This window comes from Schistocerca nitens, chromosome 2 (genome assembly GCF_023898315.1).
Source record: "Schistocerca nitens isolate TAMUIC-IGC-003100 chromosome 2, iqSchNite1.1, whole genome shotgun sequence".
NCBI classification, from domain to species: Eukaryota; Metazoa; Arthropoda; class Insecta; order Orthoptera; family Acrididae; genus Schistocerca; species Schistocerca nitens.
The window spans coordinates 1094371505-1094396591 of NC_064615.1; the positions used below are offsets into that span (position 1 = coordinate 1094371505).

Genomic DNA, 25087 nt, shown 5'->3' on the forward strand with positions numbered 1-25087 from the left:
AAAGCACCGACAGTTTTTTTAGGAGGACCACAACGAACTAGTTACCTACCGCCCATATTACATAAATGTTGCGAGGGTGACAATTTTAGGCAAAAGCGCAGGCTAGAAAAGCAGTAGTACCCCTCGTTCTTGAAAGAAGGCTTGCACATTTCTCGACACTTACGGCCGGGCAAGTGGATTTGCCTGCGGGAGCGGCATTGTTTCTGAGTCTAAGGACGTTCCTGAGGTAGTGGTTACTCTTCACATTGCCCTTAGCAGGTAGGAGGAGAGATAGCGTATCATATCCAGTGCCTCCCCACATTATCACACTTGGCTGTTATCAGTTATGCCATTTAACAATGCAGTCTGTCCGATATCCGTCATTGTGGTAGCACGGTAAAAGGCATGCGGCGAGCACTGCAGGACAAGCCGAAGCGCGATTCGTCCGCAGACATGTGTTACTCAGCATGCCAGTGAAGGCATTCACGTGCACGTAGTAGTCCAAGGCGTTGGTAGTTTCTGGACAATAGAAGCTGGCGCAATTTTATGCTTGCCACCAGACCAGTTCTCGGCAGAAGCCGTAGAACTGACGAAGCAGACAGGTCCATACCCGCTTCAGACTCCAAAAGCCACACAGACGAGATGATGGTTTTGGTGCGGTATCCGCTCGTCTCTACATCTGCATCTACATCTACATGGTTACTATGCAGTTCACACTTAAGTGTCTGGCAGAGTGTTCATCGAACCATTTTCATACTACTTCTCTACCATTCCACTCTCGAATGGCGCGTGGGAAAAAGGAACACCTAAATCTTTCTGTTCGAGCTGTGATTTCTCTTATGTTATTATGATAATCATTTCTCCCTACGTAGGTGGGTGTCAAAAAAATATTATCCCATTCGGAAGAGAAAGCTGGTGACTGAAATTTCGCAAATAGATCTCGCCGCAAACAAGACCGCCTTTGTTTCAGTGACTGCCACCCCAACTCGCGTATCATATCAGTGACACTCTCACTCCTATTGCGCGATAGCACGAAACGGGCTGCCCTTCTTTGCACTTTTTCGATGTCCTCCGTCAATCCTACCTGGTAATGATTCCACACCGCGCAGCAATATTCCAGCAGAGGACGGACAAGTGTAATGTAGGCTGTCTCTTTAGTGGGTTTGTCGCATCTTCTAAGTGTTCTGCCAACAAAGCGCAGTCTTTGTTTCGCCTTCCCCACAATATTATCTATGTGGTCTTTCCAATTTAAGCTGCTCGTAATTGTAATTCCTAGGTATTTAGTCGAATTGACAGCCCTTAGATTTTTGCGATTTATCGTATACCCAAAATTTATCGGATTTCTTTTAATACCCATGTGGATGACCTCGCACTTTTCTTTGTTTAATGCCAATTGTCACTTTTCGCTCCATACAGAAGTTCTCTCTGGATCATTTTGTAATTGGAATTGATCGTCTGATGATTTTACTAGACGGTAAATTACAGCGTCATCTGCAAACAATCTAGATCATTTATGTTAATCGGGAACAGCAAAGGGCCTATGACACTGCCTTGCGGAACGCCAGATATCACTTTTGTTCTACTCGATGATTTACCGTCCATCACTAAGAACTGTGACCTCTCTGACAGGAATCCAGGCACACAACTGAGACGATACTCCATATGGACGGAGTTTGATTAATAGTCGCTTGTGAGGAACGGTATCAAAAGCCCTCTGGAAATCTAGGAATATGGAATCGATCTGAGATCCCTTGCCGACAGCACTCGTTACTTCAGAATAAAGAGCTAGCTGTGTTGCACAAGAGCGGTATTTTCTGAATCCGTGTTGGTTATGTATCAATAAGTCATTTTCTTCAAAAAATGGTTCAAATGGCTCTGAGCACTATGGGACTCAACTGCTGTGATCATTAGTCCCCTAGAACTTAGAACTAGTTAAACCTAACTAACCTAAGGACATCACATACATCCATGCCCGAGGCAGGATTCGAACCTGCGACCGTAGCAGTCGCACGGTTCCGGACTGCGCGCCTAGAACCGCGAGACCACCGCGGCCGGCAGTCATTTTCATCAAAATGTTCAAATGTGTTTGAAATCTTATGGGACTTAGCTGCTAAGGTCATCCATCCCTAAGCTTACACACTACGTAACATAAATAATCCTAATGACAAACACACACACCCATGCCCGAGGGAGGACTCGATCCTCCGCCGGGACCAGCCGCACAGTCCATGACTGCGGCGCCCTAGACTGCTCGGCTAATCCCGCGCGGATCATTTTCTTCAAGGTCATTCACAGTGTTCGAGTACAGTATATGTTCCAAAATCTTACTGCAAATTGAGGTCAGTGATATGGGTCTGTAATTCAATGGGTTACTCCTAGCCGGCCGCGGTGGTCTCGCGGTTCTAGGCGCGCAGTCCGGAACCGTGCGACTGCTACGGTCGCAGGTTCGAATCCTGCCTCGGGCATGGATGTGTGTGATGTCCCTAGGTTAGTTAGGTTTAAGTAGTTCTAAGTTCTAGGGGACTGATGACCACAGCAGTTGAGTCCCATAGTCCTCAGAACCATTTGAACCATTTTTTTTTTTTTTGGTTACTCCTATTTCCTTTCTTGAATATTGGTGTGACCTGTGCTACTTTGCAGTCTTTAGGAACAGTCCTTTCGTCAAGTGAGCGGTTGTATATGATTGCTAAGAAAGGCGCTATTGTGTCTGCTTACTCTGAAAGGAATATGATTGGTATACCATCTGGACAGGAAGACGTGCCTTTCGTAAGTGATTTGAGTTAAAGTGTAGTACCCTCACTAATCGCACACATGCATCACCGTCACAGCTGCGTGCCCTGGACGAACCGCAATGTGAAGGCATAACAAACAAATTTCTCTGAGAGCAATCATTCTGCTTCAGTCGAATTCTCTCAGATGCTGATATTAACCCTTTGACGTCGACAGGGCGTACCGCGATTTGTTCGCACGTTCCCACTTGATCTGACTGCTCTGCACCGACTGAGCGTGATGTAACTGCGACCGGTACGGACACACAAAAAGAACGCTAATGCTTCTACTTGCACGCCATCTATGTGCAGTCTTTATCACTTATTACCGTTCCACTGTTCTACACACCTTCTGACCATGGAATGTTTCATACAGCTGCGGCCGAATGTTGCATTTTTCACAAAGAGTAGCGCGCCCCGAAAGTGCTGTGACCTTGTCCCTTAGACCAGCAAGCTATCGCGTCATTAAAATTTGAAATTAAGTTACTCGCCTCTCCTGTAAGGCTTCTGTCTAGCAACAGGACCGTCGAAAAGCGGTAGCATTATTAACAGTAAACAGAAGGCGGAATTTCTGTTTTGTGCCAAAATTTATGGCTTCAGTGTTTGTTAGTGGGTGAGAGACGCGAACCCTGTCGGTGCGTAGTGTTTCCCACAGCGCAAGACAAACTCCTTTAATGTGCCTGGGGGGCGGCAATTCACGCTCGCCGTGTGCTACACGGAATCACAGGTTGCACAGACCCGTACCCGGCAGGTGGTCGCACGTCATAAAATGGATCCGGGACGGCTGCCGCGCCGACACGCCACGTTTGTATAAATAACAGGCCTGGCCGGTCGATGGCTGCGGGCCGACAGCCTGTAGTTGGCCCAGAGTCGGCATACACTGCAGTGTGGACCGTACTGTATGCGTCTGCATCGTCTCGTCAACAGCTGGGCGTCGCGCTCTTGGTGTCAATCATTTTTACTGTTAAAGAAACTTCCTGGCAGATTAAAACTGTGTGCCCGACCGAGAGTCGAACTCGGGACCTTTGCCTTTCGCGGGCAAGTGCTCTACCAACTGAGCTACCGAAGCACGACTCATGCCCCGTACTCACAGCTGTGAGGGTGCCGGCACGGTAGCTCAGCGTGTTCGGCCAGAGGGTTAGCTACCCCCTGTAATAAAAAAAAAAACTGAGTGAACGGACCAATGCACAACCTGAATGGGCGTCATGAGATGTCCGCCCCGAACGTATACAACGAGCAACATAGAACAAAATGAGATCAACAAAAAAAAAGTCTCGGTCGGGCGCACAGGTTTAATCTGCCAGGAAGTTTCATATCAGCGCACACTCCGCTGCAGAGTGAAAATCTCATTCTGGACTTTTACTGTTGGTTAATACCGTCTTTTATACAGGCTGTATTATCATTATTGACGTAAAGCCGCACAGTTCAAAGTACACGATACTAAAAGGAAAAAAGTCTCTCTAAACTCGGCTCTGAAACGCATTCCTTAAATGCTATGAGCATTTCTTCGTCTTACGAGGTGCGACAATAAAGTAACGAGACTTATGTGAAAAAAAAATGTTGCTTACCGTTTTAGTCAAGTTTAGTGTTGTCTCCTTCAGAGTAGTTCCCTTCTGATTGCACACACTTTTTCCAGCCCTTTTGCCATTGATGGTAACATTTCTGGAACTCATCTTCCGTAATATCCTCCAAGACTCTCGTCACAGCTTTTTTGACATTTTGTGTTGTTTGAAAATGGTGTCCCTTGACCGCCGTTTCGACTCTTGGAAGTAGAAAAAAGTCACACAGAACGATATCTGGTGAATAAAGTGGCTGTGGTAGTACTGAAATGTGTTTTGAGGTTAAAAATTGCTGTACTGTCAGAGCAGTATGGGATGGCGCATTATCGTGATACAGAATACAATTATCAGCAATGTCGGCAAGGACACGAAGAACTCTCTTACGAAGTCTTTCTAAAAATTTTTTGTTGTAATATTGGTTTACTGTTTGTCCAGGAGGCACCCACTCTTTATGACCAATTCCCTTGGAATCTAAGAAGCACACAAGCATGCATTTCACTTTTGACTTTGACATGCGAGCTTATTTCGGTCTGGGTGATCTCTTTGAACACAATTGCGAACTTTGCGTTTTGTATCTGGATCGTACTGAAAAAAAAAAAACAGCTTTTATCACCAGTGATAACACGGCTCAACAATTCTGGATTGATTTCCGTTTGCTCTAACAGATTGGCTGGCACATATTTCCGTGTTTCCCGCTGTTGTGGTGTGAGATTTTTGGGGACAATTTTCGCAGAAATCTTTCCCATAACAAGATCTTCATTTATTACTACAAGAACCGTTTCTCGATTGATGTTCAGTTCTTCTGCAATCATTCTCACAGATAATCTTCGATCAGATTGTACGAGCCGAGCGGTTCTAGGCGCTACAGTCTGGAACCGCGCGACCGCTACGGTCGCAGGTTCGAATCCTGCCTCGCGCATGGATGTGTGTAATGTCCTTAGGTTAGTTAGGTTGAAATAGTTCTAAGTTCTAGGGGACTGATGACCTGAGAAGTTAAGTCCCATAGTGCTCGGAGCCATTTTTAGATCGTCCAAGTTCACGCCACCTGGCCAAGTTGACATGCGTCCACTGTGGTATTCATCTTCAACACTGGTTCTGCCTTCACTAAACATTTTATGCCAACGAAAAACCTGAGTTCTTGACATAATCTCCTCTCCAAAAGGCTTCTCAAGCTGACCGCCGTAAGTTGTCGTCGCGTTTTCACCCAATTTAACGCAGAAAGAAATGGCGTACCTTTCAGCAATATTATGCGGTTCCATTTCCGTGACGAGTGACACAAACACGTGTTAACTTATTACAGCACAACTCACGACTGAGCAGATGCATCGATGTGTCGCTTGGACTAGAAGCAGCTTATAGACCAACTTCAAAGATACTGTGCCTACGCAAGCCTGCAGGGTCGCCAAATCATGCAAATAAAATGAGTCTCGTTACTTTATTGTCGCACCTCGTATATACCGTAAAACAAATTTCTACTGCAAGCTGTCTTCTTTCCAGTTTTGAGAGGTGGTAGTACAGACTAAAACAATATAAAAAAACAGTGAACACTTGTTCAGTACAAGAGATGAGTTTCACAGCAGCAGAAATGAACAAGTGCTCACACCTCTAAATTATGCACTTTAGAGTCCATGTTCACTGGACATTTTTCTCTTGTTTGAGTCCATACCAACACTTCGCAGAATATGGAAAGCAGAGAGCTTGCACTAGAAGAGATTTGAAATCTTCAGGCGAAGATGATGGATACGCAGTCCACTGAAACGTTTCGACTAGAAGACGACGTCACTCGGCTGATAACCCGTGAAGATTTCATAGCTGAAATACGCCGAGAAAGCCTGCAATCCGATATAGAAGAGATTTATATACGAAGACAGTAACTTGTTCTCGAAAGAACAGTTACTGTTGATGACCGTGCAGCTTTCCCCTCTAATAAATGATGACTAACTGACTACCTCAGCTGCCGACAGGTGTTGTTGATATACCTCACGGGAAGCGTGCAATGGATAAGTCCCTGCAGTCGCGCTATTTCATCTGTGTCCTCGGTGGCTCAGATGGATAGAGCGTCTGCCATGCAAGCAGGAGATTGCGGGTTCGAGTCCCGCTCGGGGCACACATTTTCAGCTGTCCACATCGAGGTATATCAACAACACCCGTCGGTAGCTGAGGTTGTCAGTTAATCATCATTTATAGAACAGATTTGTTTCACAGAACACAAGGTGAGTCACGCAAGATGTAACACCAGTTTTATTTCGTGAACGATTACACATATCAAAACACGGTTTTCGGCAAATTTTAAAGGGGCGCGTTTGCCTTTGTCTCGTTAATATTTTTAGCGGTGGTATCAACTGAGATAGTGAAGTAAGTACGTATAGATTTTAGAGCCGCATTCTTTTACTCTTGAGAAGACAATTACAGTGATACAGCGTTTGTTAATGTTGACGTTGAAACCTGTGGTACAAAATTTCGAGAAATGTCCCAGAATGTGAGAGCTCAGTGAGAAACGGCGTTTGGGTGAAACACTGCCAAGCAGGCGTGTGAGACCAGGCCGTGTAGCTGTGCAACGTAAGGCGGGCTTGCGCTACGAGAATAAAGCTTTATTTCCCCTTCAAACAACTTACGACCTAGGTGCATGTTCATCTTCGAATGCTGTATATGGAAATACGACATACGCTAGTATCTACCATATCACAAAGGGCTGAGGAAAACTATTTCACATTTCTTTACCTCCCAGATTTACGTGAGCTGAAACAGAGAACTTAAGTGTTCATTCTTAGAAAGTAAAGAGGTCTTATACACTCCAAAAAGCAACTGCTGTATTACATACCTAAATGTTAGAAGGAAGATTTGACCTATCTTTTTCTGAACTTGGCTTTATGTTTCTTACAAGGGAACCTCCCCATCGCACCCCCCTCAGATTTAGTTATAAGTTGGCACAGTGGATAGGCCTTGAAAAACTGAACACAGATCAATCGAGAAAACAGGAAGAAGTTGTGTGGAACCATGAAAAAAAAATAGTAAAATATACAAACTGAGTAGTCCATGCGTAAGATAGGCAACATCTCGGGAGAACGTAAGCTCAGGAGCGCCGTGGTCCCGTGGGTAGCGTGAGTAGCTCCGGGGCGAGAGGTCCTTGGTTCAAGTCTTCCCTGAACTGAAAATTTTGCTTTCTTTATTTTCGCAAAGTTATGATCTGTCCGTTCGTTCATTGACGTCTCTGTTCACTGTAATAAGTTTAGCGTCTGTGTTTTGCGACCGCACCGCAAAACCGTGCGATTAGTAGACGAAAGGACGTGCCTCTCCAATGGGAACAGAAAACATTTGATCGCAAGGTCATAGGTCAACCGATTCCTCCGCGGGAAAACACGTCTGATATATTCTATACGACACTGGTGACGGCATGTGCGTCACATGACAGGAATATGTTGCCGACCCATCTAACTTGTACACTTGGCGAATGGGTAAAAAGATTCTTCTACCTTGCACGATTTAGGTTTTCTTGTGGATTTGATAATCACTTCCAAAAAAGTGATGAAAACATAAGAGTTTGTCACATAAACTGCAAATAAAAAATTAAACTTTTCACTCGAGGGAAGACTTGAACTTACGACCTCTTCTTCCGTAGCTGCTCTCGCTAACCACGTGACCACGGCGCTCCTTGACTACCAGTGTCCTTGATGTTGCTTATCTTGCCCATGCGCTATTCAGTTTGTATATTTTACTAATTTTTTTCGTAGTTCCACACAACTTCTTCCTGTTTTCTCGATTGATCTGTGTTCAGTTTTTCAAGGCCTATCCACTGTGCCAACTTATAACTAAATCTGAGAGGGGTGCGATGGGGAGGTTCCCTTGTTAGAGGTAAAATACATGCTGTCGTATAAGTGGCTCTAGCTACACTGCTGAAAATTATATCATATGCAATACATTCGTTGAACTAAACATTTTCTTAAAAATACTTTGGTGGTCACTTGTACACCGCAAAATAAATTAACGAAACATCGTTTCACGCTGAACGTAAGCCTATAATGACAGTGTTACGATCTACGTGCAATACACGCTGTCTAGCTATTTGATATTGCAATGCAGTTTCGTACACACGTAAATGAAATAGACAGTTTACTAACAATGATTTGGTAACAACGGAAGTCACATACCATAAATGTTGTCTTCCAAAAAAGTAAATTTATCCGTTTTTTAAGCATGCTTTCAAACTGTTGACTATGGACTGAAAGGCACATTTGCAATCGCCGTTCGAAAGGATGTAATTACATAAGTTGATTCGTCGACACATATGGTCTAGCATAGGTGGGATTTCGTCATAGACTGAATCTTTGAGTGATGCCCAAAGAAAGAAATCCGAGGAGTCAAATTGGGGGACATCGCAGGCCATTTGACAACAGAATTTCGTCCTATCCAACGTCCAGGAAAGTTCTCATGTCAACGAAATTCACCAACAGCCGTGTGTCTTAAGATGTTATTTTATTTTAAAGGCTACCAGTTTCACCATTTCACAATCCATCTTCAGTCCCCATATGCATCTCTTCAAATAAACGAAAATGTCATATAGAGCCATAAATCTCTGGACGTCGTGAATTCAATCGTTACTCTAGTGCTTCATTAGAAGACCTGAGTTTGTATCAGGTCTTCGAATCAAGCACTAGTGTAACGACTGAATTCACGACATCCAGAGATTTATGGTTCTGTATGACATTTTCGTTTAACTGTAGAGATGCATATGGGGCCTGAAGATGGCATGGTGAAATGCTGAAACTGGTAGCCTTTAAAAGAAAAGAAAATAACATCTTAAGATACACGGCTGTTGGTGAATTTCATTGTCAATGACAGTTAATTAATCAGCCGATGTCGTGTGCCCATAATGGACCAGCAGAGACTGAATGTTGCCTATTGTCCTAGACACAAATGTAAATGCCGTGTATATATTTGGATGCATGTGTATTGCGTCTGTGTGGGTGTCACTGCTAAGCACGTCGCCGTTATCGTTGTTTAAAGTCGGGCAGAGTTTACTGCGTGGGAGAATAAGTGCGCCAAGGCGAAACTGCAGGCGTAGTCCGACAGACGGCTCATGTTCCTTATGGGCGTTCTTGTAACTACTCGCCTCAGTGCTGTCTCTCCCTACTACGAGCAACAACGTACCTAGTCACGAATGCGGAGTCGGTGGAGTTGATGATTTGTGAACAAGCAGCGCTGCCCCAGCGAAACAGCAATAATTGAATTCCTCTCTACTGGAAACCTGTTAGCATGACGGGCGGATTAACATTACGCTGAGCAAACAAGGAGGCGATTTAGTGCGAGGGAGTGCCTCGCATCTGCGTGGCAGCACCCAGTTATCTCGTTAAATGAACCCGAACAGAGGCGTGCGCGGAGCTGCGCGTTTGTAGCGCATTACTATTAGCATCGGACAAATTCATACCGCGAGCGAGGCGAAGAGTGTGTAGCTCCGTATTTCATCTGGCCTGCGAGCGCGCAGGAGGGGCATGCAAAGCAGGATAGGGAGTCGGCGGCGCGCGTGCTGGCGCACGGACACTGGGACGGAGTGCAGCCCGTGTGCAGCAGAGGGAGCGGCACGATGCATCGATTAGCCGCGGCCAGCTTTCACGCGACCGTAATGGCGTGTTTTACATCGACCGGCCGCCGCCGCCGGCATTAATTTTAATTACCCGCGCCGGCAGTGGTGAGGTAATGCCGCCCGCTAGGACGGTAATGCCCGCTTGATTGCTCTTAATAATGCTCGTTAGCTTCTGAGTGGATGAACTTTGTTTCTGTAGATCCCCAGACAACGAGGACTTGATACTCCTTTCGACAGGCCCCTCTCGTGCACGGCAAACGGAGGGGGAGGCAGCAAGCGCAATATCTGACATCTGAACGCTTACTTCTTACATCCACGGATACCACAAATTACCCATTGAGTGCGAATATCTGTGGGGTGATGGAAGCGAATTGCTCATATCACCAACATCAAACAAAAATAGTCCCCGGGACCAACATGGTCTCCACGGTTGTTTACATTTTGCGCTAAAAGCGAGACTTTAATTACACCCATTTGCCCTATCACGGACACAAATTTAAATTAGTCAACGGCGAGTAAGTTACCTGAAGGTAAGTAGCGAAAACGTCTAATTATAGTTATCATACATTTGTTGATCAGTATCGAGAGACAGTGTAATGAAGGCAGCAAATCACAGCGATAATTATGTGACTGTGTTATCATATACACTATCTGATCAAAGTATATTTACATCCTTATCTAAACTACACCACTGGCCATTAAAATTGCTACACCACGAAGACGACGTGCTACAGACGCGAAATTTAACCGACAGGAAGAAGATGCTGTGGTATGCAAATGATTAGCTTTTCAGAGCATTCACACAAGGCTGGCGCCGGCCGCGATAGCTACAACGTGCTGACATGAGGAAAGTTTCCAATCCATTTCTCATACACAAACAGCAGTTGATCGACGTTGCCTGGTGAGACGTTGTTGTGATGCCTCGTGTAAGGAGGAGAAATGCGTACCATCACGTTTCCGACTCTGATAAAGGTCTGATTGTAGCCTATCGCGATTGCTATCGTATCGCGACATTGCTGCTCGCGTTGGTAGAGATCCAATGACTGTTAGCAGAATATGGAATCGGTGCGTTCAGGAGGGTAATACGAACGCCGTGATGGATCAAAATGGCCTCGTACTAGCAGTCGAGATGACAGGCATCCTATCCGCATGGCTGTAACGGATCGTGCAGCCACGTCTCGAACCCTGAGTCAACAGATGAGGACATTTGCAAGACAACAACAATCTGTAGGAACAGTTGGACGACGTTTGCAGCAGCATGGACTATCAGCTCAGAGACCATGGCTGCGGTTACCCTTGACGCTGTATCACAGACAGGAGCGCCTGCGATGGTGTACTCAACGACGAACCTGTGTGGACGAATAGCAAAACGTCATTTTTTCGGATGAATCCAGGTTCTGTTTACAGCATCATGATGGTTGCATCCGTGTTTGGCGACATCGCGGTGAACGCACATTGGAAGCGTGTATTTGTCATCGCCATACTGGCGTACCACCCGCCGTAATGGTATGGGGTGCCATTGGTTACAGGTCTCGGTCGCCTCTTGTTCGCAATGACGGCACTTTGAACAGTGGCTCTACCCTTCATTCGATCCCTGTGAAACCCTACATTTCAGCAGGATAATGCACGACCGCATGTTGCAGGTCCTGTACGGGCCTTTCTGGATACAGAAAATGCTCGACCGCTGCCCTGGCGAGGACATTCTCCAGATCTCTCACCAATTGAAAACGTCTATTCAATGGTGGCCGAGCAACTGGCTCGTCACTATACGCCAGTCACTACTCTTGATGAACTGTGGTATCGTGTTCAAGCTGCATGGGCAGCTGTACAGGTGTACACGCCGTCCAAGCTCTGTTTGACTCAGTGGCCAGGCGTATCAAGGCCGTTATTACGGCCAGAGGTGGTTGTTCTGGGTACTGTTTTCTTAGGATCTATGCACCCAAATTGCGTGAAAATGTAATCACATGTCAGTTCTAGTATAATATATTTGTCCAATGAATACTCATTTATCATGTGCCTTTCTTCTTGGTGTAACAATTTTAATGGCCAGTAGTGTAGATACCGCGAGAGGTGGATCCGCCACTGTAAAAGGATGGAGAGAGTATTGTGTTGTCGGTGGAGAAGCAGTAACAGCACAAAGGGTCGTTCAGGATAGCTTGGTGACTTTCGATCGTGGAATACTCATTGGATGTGAACTGAGTAACAAATTCATCGGGGACACTTCAAGCTGCCGAAGTAGACTGTTGCTGATGTAACGGTGAAGTGGAAACGCGAAGGAACATCCTCAATTAAGCCAAGACCAGATAGACCTATGCGTTATGTGCTATGTGTCGGGCATTGTGGGACGTCGTTGTAAAAAGTCGCATCAAATCAGTGGAAGGAATCACTCGTGAGTTACGAAGTCCTACCAACAAACCAACTACCACAATGGCTGTGTCGAGGGGTAAAATTCTGCGGTCAGAGCTAAGTGACATTTAAGGGGGAGCACAGAGCAACTCCACTGGACGATGGATGGCTGGAAACGAGTGATATGGAGTGATGAATCACGCTGTACGCTGTGGCAATCCGATGGAAGGGCTCGGATCTGGCAAGTGCCTGGAGAAAGTTACCTGCCATTAGGTGCAGTGCTAACAGTGAAGTACAGAGCAGGTGGGTGTGTTTTTGGTGGTTAATATGTGGTCCCGATATTGCGCTTAAGAAAAAGTTAAAGTTAAAGTTGTAAGGATATGAAGACACTGTACAGCATTCTGTACTGTGTACGGAAGAGAAGCAGTTAGTATAAGATGATTGTTCGTACAAGCATTAGGATGCACCCTGCCATAATCAGCGTGTGTTAGGCAATGGTTTGTGGACAATAACATTTCTAAAATGGACTAACCTGCCCAGAGTCCTGGCTTGAACCCAACAGAACGCCTTTTCGACTGATCAGAACGTCGACTTCGCTCCAGGCCCTAGGGTCCGACATCATTACCGTCTGTAGTTTCGACTCTTGAAGAAGAATTGGTTACTATTACTCCACATAGATTCAGACGCCTTATTGAAATTGTCCCCAGCAGAGTTCAAGCAGTCATAAAGACATACGCCATATTAATGTCACTAATAGGTGTACAGACACTTTTGATTAGACAGTGACAAAGGTATGTAGTGTAGAAGCCTGCTGCCAATCATTCTATCGAATATAAACATATTTTACCCAATATTCACCTGCAGACAGAACTTATATATGACATTCTGACTCGTAATCTGTGACTCGTACGAAACTCCAGGTCATTGCGCTCATTTTAAAGTAGTCTCAATGCGAAACTGCACTACTGTAGTAGAGTCAACGAAAGAAACCACTTTCCACAGAGGCTCACGACACTAGCACGGAACAACCGACCAGCTTTGCCGTTCACGAGATGCTCGTTCCCACGCGCCGCGACATAACGATCTGCCCTTTGTCAAAGTCACTTACGTGAGTGGACTTCTCTATTTGGGACCACATCGCCACCAGAAAGACTCACCATTCTTTCTACTCCGCCAGCATACCATTCTTACCACCCCACTCACCGGCATTCAACATCGCGCTGGGAATTAGTTCAAATGGTTCAAATGGCTCTGAGCACTATGGGACTCAACTGCTGTGGTCATAAGTCCCCTGGAACAGAACTACTTAAACCTAACTAACCTAAGGACAGCACACAACACGCAGCCATCACGAGGCAGAGAAAATCCCTGAACCCGCCGGGAATCGAACCCGGGAACCCGGGCGTGGGAAGCGAGAACGCTACCGCACGACCACGAGATACGGGCGCACGGCCACTCCGTGGGAATTAGTCATAATTTTTTGGCTCATTAGTGTATGTGCGGGGAAGACATGTGTTCTTGAGTCGTCTTAGAAGGCTCGCTCTTGAATGTACATAGTAAAGCGTACGCTGATTCGCTAAACCTCTTTTATACTGTAGCCCCATTCAATTTATTGGTCAGTTCTGCGACGGTGACTGAACCAATTCACGAAAAATCACAAAAGTCTACTCTCCAACTTCCGCACGTCCTCATTTTCCCCTTCGTACTCGGAACAGTGTCGCCCCATCTCCATTGTCAATGATGGATTTACACTCATAAGCCACAGCATTATGACCACTGCCCAAAGCGACGCTGGGTGCCGCGGGCAATAACAAAAGTATGTAAGCAGAGCAGACACGGACGAGGGATCACCCAGCGAAGATACGGGCTGCAAATGGGGAGATACTTTGAGATAAGCGACTCTGACAAAAGGCTTATTATTATTACACAGAGCCCGTGAACGAGCATCTCTAAAACGGCGGAGTTAGTCGAATGTTCACGTGCTACTGTTGTGACCAGCCACGGAAAGAGGTAGAAAGACAATAAAACCACTACTGGGCGTTAAATGGTTCGACGTCCTAGGCTCTTCACAAAACGTGGCTTTTGGAGGCTTGTCTGCTCTGTAAAGTATCATAGATGGTGGCACCTCTGCCGAAATAACACAATGCTGGTGCACGCAGAAGTGTTTCGGAGCACACCGTTCATCGCGCATTGTTGAACATGGAGCTCCGCAGCAGACCACCCTTACATGTTCACATGTTGACGCAACGACATCGTCAATTACGATTGCAGCGGGCACGCGACCATCGGGATTCGACCGTAGACCTATGGAAACGTGTCGGCTCTTCCGGGAATCACATTTTTGCTACACTAGGTCGATGGTCGTCTCCAAAAACGCCGTCATCGAGGTGAACGGTGGCTCGAAACGTGCAGCGCGACACGGACACAGGCTGGTGGGAGCAGTATTGTGCTGTGGGGGGGGGGGGGGGGGGGGGCGTTCTTTCGCGCTCGTGTGCGTCCTGTGTTAGTAACCGAAGACATAATGACAACTGTCTTCACCGACGGCGGTGTCATCTTCCAGCAGTACAATATTCCGTGTCTTCGAGCCGGAACCTGCTACAGAGATTTGACGACCACTGTAGTAAACTCACGTTGATGTCTCGGCGCCAAATTCACCTGAAATAGATACTATGGAACCCATCTGACAAGGGAACCTCCTAATCGCACCCCCCTCAGATTTAGTTATAAGTTGGCACAGGGATAGGCTTTGAAAAACTGTACACAGATCAATCGAGAAAACAGGAAGAAGTTGTGTGGAACTATAAAAAAAATAAGCAAAATATACAAACTGAGTAGTCGATGCGCAACCTAGGCAACATTATGGAGAGGGTTAGCTTACGAGCGCCGTGGTCCCGTGGTTAGCGTGAGCAGCTGCGGAACGACAGGTCCTGGGTTCAAATCTTCTCTCGAGTGAAAAGTTCAAATTTTTATTTTCAGATAATTATCAAAGTTCAGGCACTCACACATAATCAACTTCGCTCTCCAAAATTCCAGGACATGTTCAGATTTGCTTGGACATATACAGGATTTGACGGTCTACGCACGGAAACATTTGAAAACGTAAAAAAACATATGTTTTGACAGAGCACAGGGAAAACTGTGTGAATGTGAAACTGTTGCATTCATTTGATGCAGTTTATGTGACAAACTCTTATGTTTTGATCACTTTTTGGGGAGTGATTGTCACATCCACAAGAAAACCTAAATCGGGTAAGTTAGAAGAATCTTTTTACCCACTCGCCAAGTGTGCAAGTTAGGTGGGTCGACAACATATTCCTGTCATGTGACGCACATGCCGTCACCAGTGTCGTAAAGAATATATCAGACGTGTTTTCCTGTGGAGGAATCGGTTGACCTACGACCTTGTGATCAAATGTTTTCGGTTCCTATTGGAGAGGCACGTCCTTTCGTCTACTAATCGCACGGTTTTGCGGTGCGGTCGCAAAACACAGACACTAAACTTATTACAGTGAACAGAGACGTCAATGAATGAACGGACAGATCGTAACTTTGCGAAAATAAAGAAAGTAAAATCTTCACTCGAGGGAGGATTCGAACCAAGGACCCTTCGTTCCGCAGTTGCTCACTCTAACCACGACACCACGGCGCTCATCGGCTAACGTTGTCCTTTATGTTGCCTATCTTCCACATGGACTACTCAGTTTGTATATTTTGCTTATTTTTTCATAGTTCCACACAACTTCTTCCTGTTTTCTCGATTGATCTGTGTTCAGTTTTTCAAGGCCTATCCACTGTGTCAATTTATAACTAAATCTGAGGGGGGTGCGATGGGGAGGTTCCCTTGTGAGTCGCTATCGGGAGCCATCACAGCGTGCGCAAATCATCGGATCGTTGTTTACATGAATTACATGACCTGTGCGTAGACATCTAATGGAACATACGTCCACAAAACTTCCAGCAAACTATCGGATCTCTGATACACGGAATCAGTGATGTATTTCGTTCCAAAGGCGGACAAACAAGTTATTAAGCAGGTCGTCATAATGTTTTAACTCATCAGTGTATATAATTTTGTCTCAGTTGAAGTGGCCTTGAGCACTAGTGATAATACCCTTTCCTATGAACAGTCACCTGAGAAAAAATATAGCCAAGCTCCCTGTGCTTACGCGGGAGTCGATGACGATTCTGCACTATAATGCAGCTGGCGTACAGATTCCTTCAGTTTAACGATTATTATTCCGGTATCGATAGGGTTCCCGGAAAAACACGTTAACTTTAGGGAAAATACGTGAGTTTATTTCAACAGTGCAAGGGGTCCTATGAAATTTATACAGACTTCACTAGTTACCTAACAATGTGCCATTGCGGATGAAAATGGTCCAGTGGCATTATCGTGGCCGTGTGTTGAAGAGTATTTAACATTTCACTAAATTTAAGCTCAAATTTGAGAAACACAGCTGCAAAATAATTGCAAAAATTATACACGAACCAGGTAAAGTGTAAAAAGTTTATTTACATTTAACCATTACTGGTTTCAGATTCTTTTTTTTTTTTTAAATCTATCGCCAGATCGCTGTTACAAACTTTAATGTTCGGATTTAGCTTTGCAGTCGTTAATTGTATAGTGTTATAGTGTATGTTTCTGATCGATGCGTTTGTCGAATATTTCACAATGCTGTATCTTCAACGTAAATAAATGTTACACTGTAGGAAATACTGCAACCATCCACAAGATTTGTTGAAATTGTTTTATTATACCATTACTAGTTTCGGGACTGAGCCAATCGATTGATGCCAACGTTGACTTCTTTTACATTTTTGCCATCCTGAAAAGCCTTCCTTTGTATGTTGTAGGACAGAGGTTTGATTTTTTTTCCAGTCCATACTGAGCAGTGAGTATATAAAGGAGGACTTTTCAGGATGACACAAACATAAAAGAAGTCAACACAACCATCTGTTAATGCGCTCAAGCCTGAAACTAGTAATGGTATAATCAAATCATTTTAGGAAAACTTGTGGCTGGTTGCAGTATTTCCTACAGTGTAATTTATTAAAACAGCTGCGGTGCTCTCCAACAGAAATAAATAATATAATAAATCAAGATATAAACATTGGGTAAATAAGTTACTAATGGGGTAAAATGTTACTATTTTCAAGAGAACCGATTTTTTAAGTGTATATCTTTCACGCGTATCCCCTTACGACCTTAGGAAATTTTTCAGGGTTTCGTGCTTAAGTTCAAATTTATGTTGCATATGAAGATCTATGGTTCGTTGGCAGTGTAAGCATTTTAAGCTTCTAAGTCAGTGTAATCAAAAGACACGGCCTTGTATGTCGCGTGTTTTGATTCTCGAAAACTCACTCATCAAAACCTATAGGGTATTTCCAGTTGATCTAGAATCATGAAATTTGGAAAGAAGCTTTTTTCATAGTACAAGTAACGGGAAAAAATCTGAAACTGATAATTCGTGATTGTATCAAACGAAAAAATATTTCTTTTGACATTTGTTATCCGACTTCAAATTTGAAATTAAAACGTTCTTGAAAGTCTTGGATTTCACGGGACGGATAGGTTGCCAGTATCATTGCCAATAACAGACAAAAATCGTCAGTACCCCCGATTCGCAGTAAGGATAAACTGTCTATATGCCCGTACATAATTAAGTATGTACCGGACCCTCAGTATATGAGTCCAACTCGCACCTGGCCACTTTTCACAATTGCGTTTAGAATCAAAATTTTCATTTACCTTTCACAGAAGCTCAGTGTGCCCTCCACTGCGCGTACCACTGTCGCGCAAATGACAGTCAAACTCGTCCCATACTTTGGCGAGCATATCTGAGATTGCAGTATTCGTTGCAGTTGCTGTGCAACGTCACAATATTCCCCACAGTTGTTGGAAGGGGAGGCGCGTAGGAGGAGTCAATGACAAGAAAGGTCACACACCCCACCATCAGGCGACCTTCGAGACCAATAATGTCCAATGCTCTGAGCTACAGGAGGTTGCAGTGCTGTACCGTCGACAAAAATCACGCCGCGTAGTGGTAATTGTATTGTACCTGATGAAATGGAGACCGAAGAACCTCTTTTGTTGCTTCGTTGTTGACCCTCGACTCGACGCAGTTTGGGTAAGGAACTAGCGAGTATGCGAACAAATTGCAGCAGGGAGGTTGCTACTGGCTACTAGAAGAGACAGCAACTAACGCCAATGTAAACCTTTAGTTTTGATGTGTAACGTGAACTCCACCCGAGGTTCTTATGTTTATTCATGTAGGAGGAATAGCTTTGTAAAACCACATGTATCTTTTTGAGACAACTTGTATTTTTGAGACATAAGATTTCCACTACTTCTTATAGCGCCTACAAACACTATGGCTTATTTTGTCGTATTTCCCTATGCACTGGCTGCCAACGTAACCGGCGCACCCGGCACCAATGTTACGCGCACCTGCTGTCGTTGTTGGCCGCTGCCAGCTTCGCCCGACGCCCGACGCCCGCTTCCGCCAGACGGAGTGGCAGCGAGGGGTTTCCGTGCCCCGCCGCTAACTCGAAAACCTCCCCCGCGTGTTCATGGGAGTTAAATTCGATTAGCGCTGGTTGTATTAGCGGGCGCCGGCGCTTTAATTAAGCAGAGATGCTATCTGTCAGGGGTACCAACAGCAGCAGCCTCTGGCCATTGCGTGCGCCGACATCACGCGAGCGCGCAGCGCTGCCAACATCGTAGCGGACGCACAACTCGCCGTCCCCCTCCCCTCCCCCCCCCATATTATTATTAACTCTCAGAAGATACGGTAGAGTGAAAATGTCGCGAAATTTAACTGCAGAACAATTGGTCACAGCAAAATGAACAGTTCCAGTAATCCTATCATCTCAACAGCACAGACATAAACAATCTTCTTCAACACCAGCATAAAGTATGTGGCTACCAGTTCTGAACAAGTACGTTCCGATAGTCATCAACCTTAATACTTGGCTCATGCTCTTATAAACGCATGCCCACGAGACCTACATGTGTTTGAATGAGGTAACTTTCTTCCTGAAATAAAACAAAATATGTCTAATGCTCTGGGTTTGATTAAAATGTTCCCGATGTTTCTTACGGAAATGGAAAGCCAAGACTAAATACACTCCTGGAAATGGAAAAAAGAACACATTGACACCGGTGTGTCAGACCCACCATACTTGCTCCGGACACTGCGAGAGGGCTGTACAAGCAATGATCACACGCACGGCACAGCGGACACACCAGGAACCGCGGTGTTGGCAGTCGAATGGCGCTAGCTGCGCAGCATTTGTGCACCGCCGCCGTCAGTGTCAGCCAGTTTGCCGTGGCATACGGAGCTCCATCGCAGTCTTTAACACTGGTAGCATGCCGCGACAGCGTGGACGTGAACCGTATGTGCAGTTGACGGACTTTGAGCGAGGGCGTATAGTGGGCATGCGGGAGGCCGGGTGGACGTACCGCCGAATTGCTCAACACGTGGGGCGTGAGGTCTCCACAGTACATCGATGTTGTCGCCAGTGGTCGGCGGAAGGTGCACGTGCCCGTCGACCTGGGACCGGACCGCAGCGACGCACGGATGCACGCCAAGACCGTAGGATCCTACGCAGTGCCGTAGGGGACCGCACCGCCACTTCCCAGCAAATGAGGGACACTGTTGCTCCTGGGGTATCGGCGAGGACCATTCGCAACCGTCTCCATGAAGCGGGGCTACGGTCCCGCACACCGTTAGGCCGTCTTCCGCTCACGCCCCAACATCGTGCAGCCCGCCTCCAGTGGTGTCGCGACAGGCGTGAATGGAGGGACGAATGGAGACGTGTCGTCTTCAGCGATGAGAGTCGCTTCTGCCTTGGTGCCAATGATGGTCGTATGCGTGTTTGGCGCCGTGCAGGTGAGCGCCACAATCAGGACTGCATACGACCGAGGCACACAGGGCCAACACCCGGCATCATGGTGTGGGGAGCGATCTCCTACACTGGCCGTACACCACTGGTGATCGTCGAGGGGACACTGAATAGTGCACGGTACATCCAAACCGTCATCGAACCCATCGTTCTACCATTCCTAGACCGGCAAGGGAACTTGCTGTTCCAACAGGACAATGCACGTCCGCATGTATCCCGTGCCACCCAACGTGCTCTAGAAGGTGTAAGTCAACTACCCTGGCCAGCAAGATCTCCGGATCTGTCCCCCATTGAGCATGTTTGGGACTGGATGAAGCGTCGTCTCACGCGGTCTGCACGTCCAGCACGAACGCTGGTCCAACTGAGGCGCCAGGTGGAAATGGCATGGCAAGCCGTTCCACAGGACTACATCCAGCATCTCTACGATCGTCTCCATGGGAGAATAGCAGCCTGCATTGCTGCGAAAGGTGGATATACACTGTACTAGTGCCGACATTGTGCATACTCTGTTGCCTGTGTCTATGTGCCTGTGGTTCTGTCAGTGTGATCATGTGATGTATCTGACCCCAGGAATGTGTCAATAAAGTTTCCCCTTCCTGGGACAATGAATTCACGGTGTTCTTATTTCCATTTCCAGGAGTGTATTTTAGTTTGGGAAAATAATTTCTATCATTCTTCATTTGCGGGAACTGAGTGAAAAGACTTGATACATACCGGGTAGTCAAATGAAAACGAGAAAAATGGAAAAAGTGCGTAAACTGCTTATTTTTTCAAACGTGATCGCCGTAACTATAAATACACATTGAAACGTCCCATTGGAAAAATTATGAATGACTGTGCTCGTAAACTTCTGACGTTATTTGATTTTCAAACAGTTGAGCAAAACTGAAAGTACTCAAACATTTCTCTCTCTACTTATTCTGATCATCACTAAACTGACACACAATATTTTTAGCGCAACGCAATCTGACTTTCAATAATCCCTACAGAGGAATGGCCGTGACTAACAATAACTTATACCTTTCATGAATCACTTACCTAACAAAAATCTTCGTTACTCGAACTACTGCAATACAGCGAGCGCCAATACTGCCAGCTAAATAAAAGATTCTAACTACTGAAGGGACTAAGTACTGATAGGCATACTTAGCAAATGAAAGGTTTTGATAGAGAACAATCAATGTATTTACCTTAGTAGTGTTCAAAAGTCATCATATATATATCTATCAATTCATGACATCCATCTTTACAAATTTCCTTTTCCTGGCGGAAACAGGTCCAGGGCGTTCGCAGATAGCAACCTCTCAAAACTCTGGCATCTCTCTCTCCACATCCACCACTGCTGGCGACTCGCCTCCAACTGCCCATCGCTATGCGCTGTTCCAATCCAACTGCCCAACACTAAAGCAGCGATATTCCAATAATGAGTCCAACCAGCCACAGAGTGCACACAGCACAGTCAGTGATTTTCATACAGAGCGCTAAGTGGCGTTACCAGCATAAAGACCTAAACAGCCTACTTACAACTTATCCCACTGTGAGGCAAGACACTCAGTTCCTTCAAGGAAAAATGTTTGCGGTTGCCTACGGAACTACGACTGTACCCGGGTGTGCGCCTCTTCCTCCGAAGCAATGCGACGGTCGCGAATATCTTCCTAAATCGCTCCAAAAATGTGGGAGACATCGGTACTATATGGAGGATATGTAAAGACTTCTCAGTGAAACTTCTGCAGCTTAGTCAAAACAACGTCGGCCAAACGTTGGCGCAACTGTGTACAAGATAAGGATATTAACGGTTACGGCAGTTACTTCTGAAATAATAAATAATTACGTACTTTTTATCTGTTAGACTCGTTTTCATTTGACAGCTTCCTGTAAAAGAAATCATGCCGGGGAACGATTGATATTAGTCATACGTGGACTTAAATTACGTCGACGATATTCAACACCCCGTTTTGTTGCCCTTTATGGAAAGCCATCCTGCATTTACATTTCAGCAAGATAATGGCCGCCCGGAGTTTCTACTGCTTGTCTTCGTGCCTACAAAACACCGGATCTCTTTCCAATTGAGAAAGTGTGGAGCATTGTGGTCAGGGCCCTCCAACAAACTCCGGATTTTGACGATCTAACGCGCCAGTTGGAAAAAACGGAGGCCACATAATTGCCCGCTCTGCTCCTTGGATGCGAGAATGAAAAGTACAAAATAAATCTGTAGGATAACAGATAATAACCAAAACCACGAATTTGATACGAACGATATTTTAGCTGTGTATTGCGGACGTAGTTGAACACTATGAGTTGGGTATATAAGGGATAATTTTTGCAGAAACAGTAATGAATCGTCATATATTGTCCTGAAACTTTCGTTTCTCCTTCGGGCATTTTTCAACTCTGCAGACTCATTGGCAAGAAGGCGTCATTTCGAGTACCTTAAATACCAAACTCCATAGAGATTGACACTAAAGCTGTAGCTCTGGTGAAAACAAGTACTTTAATACGGAATCCGCAACTAGAATATAAACGAAGCACATCTGATCTGTCTTATCCATGGTTATCGGTATTAGTTCAGCGAACCGGCTAGGTAGTTTTCTCAGCGTGTTACGCCGGTTCCTTTCCAGGGCCTTCGTCATCTGAGCCAGTGCTCTAGCTCCGATGACACGGATGTCAACGGGACCTTAACTCACTCTTTCGAAATCGCGTCAGTCGGGTGGGGGGGGGGGGGGGGGAGACGTCGGAGAGGGTCCTAGGAGTACGTCCTGCCACTCACCCTCGTCGTTCCATTCCCCCAGCTGTTAGCATAACTAAATTTTTGGTGAAGCTAAAAGACTGAATTAAACTGGTCCAAGCAGACGTCGGTATCACTGTACTTCATTCAAATCCACTGAAGAAAAACTATCCCGATGAAGCATTTCATTGTGTAGAGAGATAGAGAGACATAAAGTTCAAGATGGTGCGTTATTAAACTCGCCGCAGTAACAACATAATCGTAAATAAGGTTTCTAAAAACAAGCGAAATCTTCAGTTTGCTATCCGCGAAAATTACTAGTTACCATGGTGTAATTATCGTTTCTCATCAGAATGTTAATATTGTCTATAACATTAATTTCATTAAGAGATATTGCAGCTGATGTATTTTCGTTGGGTGCCGTTTATTAAATTGCAACAGAATTATTTCACAGCGTCTTGTAATGAATTATTGCAATTAATAATACTTTCTGCCGTAGCTAACATAAGAGCATGTCTTTAAAATTAGGGGATAACACACATCTGTGGCTAGTCCTAACACATTATGTTATAGACAGATATTATAATACAAAGTTCCATTTGAAATCTTTCACCGAAATTAAATAGCAAACAGTTTCTATTAACTTCCGTTGTTCTCATACTATTTAACTGAGAAAATAATTTTAATGGCTCTTCGTTACACGTAACCAGTCCAGCAACACAGAAAACTATTTTAATTCCGCTTACTTGGAAAAACCATAAAATACTGGCTACGCCAGATCCGCCCAGTCTTGTGAAAGAATGTATTAGAATTTGGTGCGCTGATATAAGCTTTGCTGGAAAGAAAAAGATTGAAATTCAATTTTGCCTTTGAATGGCGCTGATCTGATGGATCAGGCGATGCTAGATTGTTTTGCAGTCGGCCTGTTATGAATGCTGAAATATTGCAGATATTTGATACAGGGCACACAAAACTACGGAATAAAGGCGTGAAATAAGCAGTTTTAAGCAATTATCTATTTTTAAAAATTAATTTATTACGTATACGGTTACACACCTGCTATGTCTGCATAAGGTATTATCACATTTACCAGAACATGAGAACAAGAGAGACGATGGACCAGAGAAGAGGAGCGTACATTGTCTCCTCTATATATGTAGAATAATTATAGATAATAATTCTCATTAATACAATTACCACAACATATCTATACGATGCGTGTCGACTGTGAATCAGGATATTAACGTCTTACAAAATTAATTATTTTTGATGATAACTTTGTCCACACGTCCATACGACGTGCTCTGTTAACGTCATAGAGTTTCATAAATATTTCGTCATAATAAGAAGTTGTACTAGTTTTGTGCAGACACTGTGAACTACATCTAGGCATCTAAGAGCTCTTATTGTACTAATGGATTCAGTGTTGTATTACTTATTGCTCCTGCATATATTTTTAGGACCATGGCATCGAGCTGTATGCACTTTATTATTGACACTCGCAAATAATACGATAGGCATAACCTTTTGAAGATGTGCAGTAGGTGTCAGAAACCCGGTAAGGAAATTAAATTTCTGTTATGCAACTGGTTTCTTACTACTGCATTATATCTTTAATTTTATAGTGCAATTGTAAATTTCCATCAGCAAAGAAAATAGTTGCAAAATTTTAAATAGGTTTTATGCACTGTATGATATTTAACACTAAATTCAGTGACAGTTTTTATCACGTAAATCATTTCTTCCTTTTATGTTTACTCTTAATAAATGTCTTGAATAGAACTAAAATTCAATTTTTTTTTGTGTTGGGCCACAGTTGGTACTACTTGCTTAATTACTGTTTGTCAAGTAAGACCCATTATTTTTCTGTACATTTTAGCATTTTGTACACTGCAACACTGAATGAGTCAAACATTTTTCCTAGCCCCACCACCTCCTAATAGTTATCATCTGGATGAAAATACTTATTTTTAGAATTTGTTATGTTCTTATACTTGTTCTCTCTCTGTCTTTAACGACCCGCATTTTGCCAAAACAGTTTAACATAATACCCCCCACCCGATCTCTACAAGCGAAAGGTAGCAATGACTCCAATCAATGTCATTGTAAACTAAATCATCGACGGAAGAACTGGAAGCAATCCGTTCGAAGCTGTGCTTTTGTATCTTCTTTCTTTGTTAATAAAGGAAACATCTCCAATATCTTTCTGAAGAAAGATTTGTGT

At 44.6% G+C, this 25087-nt stretch overlaps 1 protein-coding gene and 1 non-coding gene across 2 annotated transcripts in view; both read left to right on the plus strand.

Annotated features, from left to right (window-relative positions):
• The window catches only part of LOC126235565 (homeobox protein aristaless-like), a 1033344-nt gene that overhangs the window by 886383 nt on the left and 121874 nt on the right, over positions 1-25087 (plus strand). The window lies entirely within an intron of this gene.
• Trnaa-ugc (transfer RNA alanine (anticodon UGC)) lies at positions 6340-6413 on the plus strand. The gene has a single exon. It is a non-coding gene; the product is annotated as a tRNA-Ala (tRNA).